Consider the following 9,876-nt stretch of genomic DNA (forward strand, 5'->3'; position numbering starts at 1 on the left):
AAGGGGCCGAGTGGACACTGGAGTCTGTCTGGGCCCACCTCCAGCTCCTTATCCAGGGAGTGGAGGCTGAGGCCGGGCAGGGTGGGTGAAGATGGGAGGGGGGCAGCCTCAGGCCTGGGGAGTATAGACGAATTACCGTCCCTAGAGTCCCTAGATTCTGGGATGGCCGCACAGCCCGCACACCCCCGCAGTCGCCACTTGCACTAGCACAACACCCCTCATTGCCACCTGTGCAAATTTCACTCTGGTCAAGCTTTGTTCTGATTCTGGCTCATACGCAGGACACTCCCCCGACACTGAGGCCTGAGGTTCCCAGAGCCCAGATGCCTCTCGGGAAGCTAATCGTTGGCTTTGTTCATTTTATTTAGCTCAAGTCAGAGATGCCCCTGTGCCTGGAGTCAGGGAGGACGGTTGGGTATTCTCTGGTTGGTTGGCCCCGCCCTCAGTGCCCACCGTTTCTGCCTGTGGGTCATAATTCACACGTACCTGGGCACCCAGGAACCAGGAATACCTGTGTTGTAGTGATATTGGACGGGGAACATTCCCAGAACTCAGAAGGAAGGAGGAGGGAGGGAGGGAGGGAGGGAAGGGCAGCGAGTGTTCCATTCCACTGTATGGCTAAGTGTGTGACTTTCAAGATGCATGAGGGTTAATTGTTCAAGCACAAAAATTTTATTTTCATTCTCTTTATGGATGACTCTCTAAAACATATAACCACCCGCCTTAATAGAATGTATCAACCTTTCTCTTGGCTCAAGATCATCTTAAATGACACCTTTAACGGTGACCGACTCATACACCGCTATGTTGCTTCTTCGTGAAACATCCCCAGGCCACATGCTAGCCAACTTTTAAAGATTCTTCTTCAACACTCGGCTCCCTTGTCACAAGCCACACGACTTCTCTGAGTCTCGGTTTCTGCTCCTATAAATGTGGATCACAGTATCTTACTTGGCTTGCGAGGCGGATGTACTGATTAGAAAAGCAATGTTACAGGAGCGCCTGGGTGGTGGCCAAGTTGATTAAGGGGCTGACTCTTGATTTCTGCTCACCCTTTTTTTTTTTTTAAAAGATTTTATTTATTTATCCATGAGAGACACACAGAGAGAGGAGAGAGAGAGGTAGACACAGGCAGAGGGAGAAGCAGGCTCCATGCAGGGAGCCCGACGTGGGACTCGATCCTGGGTCTCCAGGATCAGGCCCTGGGCTGAAGGCGGCGCTAAACCGCTGAGCCACCCGATTTCTGCTCACTCTTGAGATCAAGCCCCGCGTTGGGCTCTGCGCTGAGCGTGGGAGCTGCTTAAGATTCTCTCTCCCCCTCTCCCTCTGCCCCTCCCCCCATAAAAAAAAGAAAAGTATATTAAGTGCCTAACTGTGCTGCTGTCACTAAATCCTGAAAGGTGTGGGACTGGCAGGGAGTGGGCAGTGGGCAGAAGAAGCCTGAGAGCCTTGCAGAAGGTCGAGGAGACCCTGAGGGGAGTAGAGAAAGCGCCGTTGCCCTCTCGGGACCGAGGTGGTGGCAGAAAGCTTGGCAAAGCTGGTGCCTGCAGTGGCGTGGGAAACAGACCGCAAGCGTGCTCGCGAGCGTGACAACACAGCTAAGGCGTTTTCGAGGCCGAGGGGGGAGGCCCTGCTTATAATAAAATGGAAAAAGTTGCGACAGGAGCCAAGAGCAGACTCTCTGAGTTTCAAGTGGAATTGGGAGGAAATGGGAAAAGCCGGAACAGTCTCTGCAGCCAGCCAAGCTTTCTCCAAGTGACAAAGGGCCTGGAAGGAAGCAGCCCAGGTGCGACTGCAGGATCTCCGGGAAGACCCCAGGGGAAAATCGCAAGGTGCCTCCTCACCCCACAGACCAAGACACTGTCACAGCCTCTGTCACAGCGCCGGCCTCGGGGCTTCTCCCGCCTCCCGTGGGCGCGGGGAGGGCTCATCTCACGGAGCCCATGCTGCTCGGTGAAGGCGGCCTCTGCTAAGGCCACACGCCGGGATCCCAGGCGAGCCACGTCCCCGTGAGGCAGAGCCATGGGGACCGTAAGCCGCGGCCGCCAGGGGGAGACAGGACAGAGGGAGGAACAGGGGGGCACGGGGTTCTTGGGGCAGCGAAACCATCGTGTAGGATGCTGTCAGGCCGATCCGATCCGTGTCACTACGCGTTTGTCCAAACCCAGGGAGTGTGCAACAGTAAGAGTGAACCCAGGTGCGAACTACAGACTTGGGTTAATGATCATGTATCGATATTGGCTCATCAGCGGGCGCCTGGGTGGCTCAGTCGGTGAGGTGTCTGCCTGCAGCTCGGGTCATGGTCCCAGGACCCTGAGATCAATCCCCACGTCCTGCTCAGCGGTGGGGAGTCTGTTTATCCGTCTCCCTCTGCTGCCCCCCTCCGCTCGTGCTCGTTCTCTCTCCCTCTCTCAAATAAATAAAAATCTTAAAAAAAAAAAAATTGGCTCCTGGGTTGTAACAAATGTACTACTCTAATGCAAGATGTTAGGAAGAGGGGATACTGGGAGTGGTGGGGGGCGATGCACAGCTCTGTACCTTCTGCTCCACTTTTCTGTAATCCCAAAACTACTCTTTAAACACAAAGCCTATTAATTTTCTTTTAAGATTTTATTTTTTTGACAGAGAGAGACAGAACAGGAGCGGGGGAGGGGTGGAGGGAAAGGGAAAGGAAGTCTGTCTGCTGAGTGGGGAGCCTCATATGGGGACCCCTGGGATCGTGACTGGAGCCGAAGGCAGACACTTAACCGACCGAGTCACCCAGGCACCCCAGTCTATTCATGTTTTTTAAAAGTTTTGTGGGTGGGGGTTTTTTTGCAAGGAGTGGATTTTAAATTAATACATAGGCAGCCCCTGAGCTTTTAAAGGAATTAGGTTTGGACTAACTGGGATCAAGAGGAGGCAAAATGAAAAAGAGGCTTTTGGACTCTCAGCCTTTTAGAGGAAGAGGTGGGCTGAGAAAGCTATTCAGTTGCAAACTCTGTTTTCTTATGAAAGAGGAAGCGTGACTCAGAGAACAGCCTTAGGCAGGACAGAGGACTGAGGAGCACCCCCCTCCCCCAGACCCATCTGCAGCAGGTGGCCTCAAGGACTAGACGAGATCCTGCACCTGGAGTCTGGGCCCAAAGCATGCAGACCAGACACGTTCGGGGTTCGGGGCGGGTGAGTGTATTTTGCACGCGGGAGGCCTGTGAGTTGCTGCGGCCCAAGGAAAGGCTGTGTCAGAGCGTATTTTCCAAAAACAACCGCGGCGCCCTGTGCATCCCCTTCCACCGGGTGACCTTGGTGTTCCTCCCTGTGTCCCCCTCCCACTTTGAATGTGGGAGGGCTTGCGGTTTAACTGTAACCCTTAAACTTGAGCCTCTCCAGAGTTCTGTGTGTGAGGACGCCGAGGCACACGGGAGCGTATCGGCTACCTGTCTACTGCCGCATAACAAATGGTCACAAACTTAGTGGCTTAAAATGATACGTGTACAACATCTCGCAGCTTCTGTGGGTCAGGAACACGTGTGTGGCTTGGCCTGGGCTCTGGGCCGCAGAGGGGCTCACAGATGGCGCTCGAGGGGCTGGCTGGGGCGGGTCTCATCTGAAGGCTCAACGAGGGAAGAGTCCACATCCAGGTCCGAGTGGCTGTGGGCTGAACCAGCTCCTGGGAGCCTCTTAGACTGAAGGCCTCAGTTTTGCGCTGGCCAGAACCGAGCTCCCTGACACGGTGGGGGGGGGGGGGGGGGGACTCCCAACACAGCAACTCGCCCGCCACAGGAGGACAGTCTGCTGGGAAGCTGGCATCCGTGATCGCATGACCTGATCGGACGTGGCCGCCCTGAGTTCTGGGAGGGAGACGTCTTTGGGACCATCTTAGAAGCAGCCTGCCCGCAGGAAGCCGCAGGCGGAGATCTGGCTGGCAGTCCTGGGCTCTGGGTCTTCCCAGCCTTCACATGGTCCCTGTGCTGCGCCTCCACGTCGTCTGCAGACCTGAGACCTCCCGCTCCAGCCACCGCGCGTGCCAGCTGCCTCCATTTCCCAGCTCTGCTGCTCTGCCCACCGTGTCTTCCCTGTCTTCTGTCAACGTCTTGCTGGTCCCCCCGCCCCGGTCATCCCACCCCGGTTTCCAGGCCCGAGTGGTCAGCCTCGGATCTGACAAGTCATCCAGGATATGGATCGCTCCTGCCCTCCGTCCTGGGAGGGGCACGGTCACGCCAGCCGTGTGGCTAACTTCGTTTCTTTGGCTCAGCTCAGCACGTCTGCTGCTGACTGTTCTCCGACTCACACCGTCCCTGAGCTCCAACTTGTCTGATGACTGAGGCCTGGCTGCGTGTGCAGAATTTACGGTAAAGGTGTGGCCACTCTACACCTGCATGTGCAATGTGGGAGTGTATGCTGCTCCCACCTGTCCAGAAAGCACTTCGGCAAAATGTGTCAAGGGCTTAAAACGCTCGTGTGCTTTGTCCTCTTTAATTATGTTGTTTTTTTTTTTCACTGGCTGACTCAACATATATTTCTTGGTTACTCATTATGGCCCCCTTCCCCCTAATGCTTATAGTCGGGTGAGGAAAACAGACATTAACCAAGCCAACATAGAAGAAGGTACGATGAGAGTGTACACTACAAGCGTCACCTCTGGTCTGGGGTCAGGGAGGGCTTCTTGTCGGAGGGGAGATGGGACTGAGGTCAGGAAGATGAGCAAGGATTAACCAGGAGAAATGAGGGGAAGGAGACCACAGGCAGAGAATAGCTTGTACAGAGGCCCTGTGGTGGGAGGCCTTGTGGTCCCTGCAAGGAACTGGAGGAGGACGCAGGAGGCTTGAACCCAGAGAAGCTGGAGAGATGGTGGAGGAGGCAGGCCTTACAGGCACATTGAAGACTTGGACTTTTGTCCTAAGAATGGGAGGTCATGGAAAGGTTCCAGGAGGGAGGAGTGGGTTGGCATGAGCAGACTGGCACTCTGAAATGGCAGCTCTGGGTGGACTGCAAGTGGCAAGAGGGGGCCAGAGTCCAGCAGGAGCCTAAGTCAGTGCTCTGGGTGGGGATGAGGATGGGTGGCCAGCGGGGGGGACGGAGAGACGCAGAGAGAGAAATTGCAGAGCCCTGGAGGTAAAGTCACTGGGCCTGGGGATGGGCTGCCTCAGGGATGGCTGGGAGAGAGGACAGAGGACAGAGGACACGCTGGGCTTGGGGCGCGTGGCGTGGGGGGCTTCCAAGCATCCAAGGGGAGCCATCAGCTGGGCCGTGGCCTCCGTGCTTGAGCGTCAGAGGCGGGTCTTGGCTGTCCATCCCTCCCTCTGGGCGGACAGACCCACCGACAACGGGTGCAGGGCACTAAAGCAAGTGCCCAGTGACAGCTTTAGAGTTCAAGAAGTACCAGCCCCCTTGTTTGGTGGAAGAGTTCACATAGCTCTGGCAAGTGCCAAAGGAAGAGTCCAGAAAAGTTTCAGAACGAGACACGGTACACGCCGTGAATGTGCTACATGCCACTGATGTGCTCGCCGTAAATGGTTATTTTTATTTTATGTGATTTTCACCACAAGAGGTTATTTTTAAAGAATGAAGGTGGCAGGCTGGCTCTGTCGGCGGAGCGTGCGACTCTGGATCTCAGGGTCGTGAGTTCGAGCCCCCTTATAGAATTTACTTAAAAACAGAAAGAAGGCTGCAAGGTCCGTATGTGCACGGAGATCTTGTCTAGAAAACAGACACATGATGCATGTAGTAAAAGAAACACGTTAAAATACAGGGCAGGTGGCACCAGAGGCCACAGGCTGTGCCCGCCCGTCGTGGGATTGCGGGTGACATGCTTTCTTTGTACTTTTCTGTGTTTTCCATGGTCAACATGTATCGCTCTCATGATCTGAAAAAAACAGCGATCCATGCTGCGTATACACATATGGACTCATATCAATGGATTATTTGTGTGCATAGACACTTTTTTGAGGTCGACATTGGTATACTTTGACCTTCAGATCGTTTACAATCAAACTCCTTGTTATTAGGACCTAAAGCGAGGTTTTTCCCCCACCTTGGGGCAGCGTGGCCTGCCGACTTTCAAAGGGTGGTTAAGCATCATTTCAGTGGGTGGCTTTCCCGTGAGACCATTATCCAGAATACGGGCCATGGGGCCCAAGGTTTCAGGGGCTCACCTGCTAGGATTCTCCTCCGCACCCCGACAAGCAGGGCTGGGCCCCCAGATCCTGAGAATCTGCATCTTAAAATTTGCATTTAATTGATTTTATTGGATTTCTTCCAGGTCAGGCCTCAAATGGTAGCGGGGCCTCCGTTGGGGGGAGATCCGTCCTGGACTCATGCTGAGTGCTTCCTCCCAGACAGCGCTTCCCTCCCTCCGCAGCAGCCTGAGGAAGTGGTGGCCCTTCTGGAAGATTCTCCTGGACACCACGGATCCAAGCGATCCACATCCCCCACCTCCTTAGGGAACCGTTTTCAACGCGCCCAGGAGTGGCCACTGCCTGTCTCCGGGACGCATTCCCAGATGATCATAGGTTTCCTCATCATACAGAGAAGGGCTCTGAGGTCACAAAGTGTCCCCACTTACATCAAACCATACTAACTGGGCAGCATCTTGCTGTAGGACTTCTCGGAGCCTTTAACATGCTTGTGGATGCTGTGAGTCTCCAACAAGAGTTAGAGTACACAGCCTTCCCCAAACCCACGACACCAGAACTCTTCGTTACAGGTCCCTGCGGTTCCATGGGACACTCTCTGGGAAAGGGCGCTTGTAGGAGGCGGGAGGTCGTGGTGGCGGGAAGTGGGCTCGGCTCCAACATCAGCTGCAAATGAAGGCTCCTCGGACCCTGGGCCGGCTCTCCTTTGCCCTTGCCTCTTCCCAGCCGGCCTTGCCCACTCTTCCTCTCCCCTCCGCTGCCCTCCTGCAGGAGCTTTCTGATGGGAAAACCCGGGGCTGGCATCCTCACTGACGCTGCACCCGTGCTTTTCGCTCAGGGGTAGCTGGGAATCCCCAGCCACACGGATCGGAAAGCCCAAGGCAAGGCCCCTACTACAGCTCAGCCCTCTGACTCCCCGGGAGTCCATCCCACCTCCCCGCCTCTGCTCAGGCCACCCTGTGCTCCCAGCAGACCCTCCAGCCTGGGAACCATGGGAGCTCCCCCCCTCCTCCTCCCTTCCTCCTCCCCTCCTCCTCCCCTTCCTCCCCTCCCCTTCCTCCCTCCTCCTCCTCCCCCCTCCTCTCCCTCCTCCTCCTCCTCCCCCACCCCCTCCTCCTGGGGCTTCTCTTCCCACGGGGAGCTTCCTCTGACTTTCTTTGTGGGGAGAAGCCAGATTCGTCTCTGTCCACTGGCACCTCCAAAGGAGCTTTCAGAGCTCCCCAACAGCCCCCCCCCCCCAGTCACATTCCATCAGGAGGTCTGGCTGTGGAGGTTTCCAGAGCACTCCCTGGGCCTGAACCATTGGTCTGGTGGAGGGAGACCGGAGGTCTGGGTTAACACCCCAGAGCCGTTAGGTATCAGCCCAATGGAGCTTCTGCATGATCCTAAATATCTGTGCCTCAGTTTCCTCAGCTGCCCTGGGCTGTTGTGCGGTTGGGGGACTGTATGCAGTGCTCCCACATCACCAGGCGGAGGGTGAGTGAGAGTGGAGGTGGCCCCCCCACCCCGCCACAGTGCCCGGTGCAGAGGCGCTCCGTACACTTCCGCCACCGGAGTGCAAGGCGGCCTGTGGGGTCGGCCGGCTGGAACCGGAGCCCCACGCCGGACGCGCCAGGCTGAGAAAAACCAGGTGTCTCCACTTCCCCTAAGGGCCATCATGTTACAGTTCTCCAGAGAAAGTGAATCTTAAAATTTGCTTTCATTAAAAGCATAAATAAATACGGGGCCTGCCAGGGGCTGGGGCTGCAGGTGCCGTGGGTCACAGGGTGGGGAGGCACCCTCTCGCTCTCTGGGCACACTCCGCTCAGCCCTCGGCGAAGTTGCAGGACCAAACACAGAATGCCCAGTTAGACTTGAACTTCAGGTAAGCAGCAAATAATTTTTGCAGTATGAGATGTCCCACATAGTATTTAAGACATAAACATATACTTTAAAAAATTATTGTTTATCTGAAATTAGCATGTAACTGGGCATTCTGTATTTTTACTTGCTAAATCTGGAAACTCTGGCCTCGGTCCCCGGACCCAGGCTGGTAGTCCTGGAGAGGAGCTGTGACCGTCCCCCAGTTGGGGTTCCCAGACACCAGGCTGGGGCCTGGGGCTGGCCCATGACAAGTCCACCAGTTAGAAGCAAAATGAGACAAAAGAGAACAATGCCAAGAGGTGAGTTTCTTGGTTTTGTTTGTGTTTGCTTTTCTTCTTTTATAAGAGCCTAAGATGTTCAAAGACTGGTCTTTCTTCTGAAATTTTCCTTTCCTGTGTAAATGCCACCACCCACCCACCGTCCCCTCCCCGCCGGCCACCGGCAATGGCATGGGCCTCTCAGAGCTATTCCCTGGACGTGGGACCGTGAGGCCTGGCTGAGTCGTCCCCGTCATGTCTCTTCCTAGCTGGGAACCTTGGAAAAAGCACTTAACCTCTCTGCTCTTTCACTTCCTTACCCATGGAATGGGGATCATGACCTCCCCAAGGCCACAGGCTTGCTCAGGACTGGATGGAGGCCACCCTGGTACGTCCATGTGCAGAAGCTCGTCACGTGGCCCACTGAGGATGTGTGCCCTTTGCCGTGTCATACAGTAATTCAATAAAATAGTTTATAAAAAAAATTAAGTTCAATGAGCAAAGAGGCTTCTAATAGAAACTTACACCATCTATCTTTCAAGGAGATATTATTCCCTCCAATTTTTAAATGGGATTGCTAATTTATTACCCATTGCCTGCATGCAGCTGGCAGAGGCTTGCCACTATGGAGGAGAAAAAAAAAAGTGTAGCTGAGCTCACATTTGGGTCAGCTTGATGAGGTTTCATTTTTAAAAGTTAACCTTCAAACCTATTACATTCCAGGAAACTGAAAATTTATACTGGTTTTCTATTTTTAATGGATTTATAATAAAAGGAAATATTTCAAGCTTAAAAAAATAGATGGCACTTTAAGTTCATTTTCCAAGTCGTCTCATATAGCAAAGGCAGATAAACTATAAAAAGAGAAACTTAAAAGACATAATCTGGAAGAAAAATTCAGATCCCTGTCTCCATGTAACAGGCACCGAAAGGAGGTGCGGGCTGGAGTTGTGCTGTGCGAGGGCCAGGGCAGGGCTCCCAGCCACGTGCCTGGAGAAGGGGAAGAGACCAACCATAGTTTCTGAGCCATGGGACCCAGGGGGCTCAGCAGATGGGTGCCCAACATCCCCCCAGGAGATGGACACTCCGAGCCAGCAACAAATGGCTTCGTTGTTCCACATTGGGTCCCCCAGGAAGCCAGGTGGAGGCAGCTGGACAATCAGGGTAGACGGACAGGGGGAGAGACTGGGGAGACAGAAACATCAACTCAAGACGAACCTACAAACCTGATCCCCAAAACCTGGGCAAAGCTAATGCCGATAAAGACAATCAAGATCAACCATGGAGGGCAGCCCCGGTGGCGCAGCGGTTTGGCGCCTCCTGCAGCCTGGGGTGTGATCCTGGAGACCCGGGATCGAGTCCCACATCAGGCTTCTGCATGGAGCCTGCTTCTCCCTCTGCCTGTGTCTCTGCCTTTCTCTCTCTCTGAATAAATAAATAAATCTTTAAAAAAAAAAATCAACCATGGAGATCCGAAATAGTTCCTGGTGATGTGGAAATAATAGAGAAATCTGAAAATGATTTTCACACATTTTATTGATTGGTTGATTGAGAAGGTGAGGGCATGTGAGTGGGGGGGGAGCACAGGGAGAGGGAGAGAATCACATGCAGACTCTACGCTCAGCAAGGAGCCCAGTGACCCC

This window comes from Canis lupus, chromosome 9 (assembly GCF_011100685.1).
Source record: "Canis lupus familiaris isolate Mischka breed German Shepherd chromosome 9, alternate assembly UU_Cfam_GSD_1.0, whole genome shotgun sequence".
Taxonomy (NCBI): domain Eukaryota; kingdom Metazoa; phylum Chordata; class Mammalia; order Carnivora; family Canidae; genus Canis; species Canis lupus.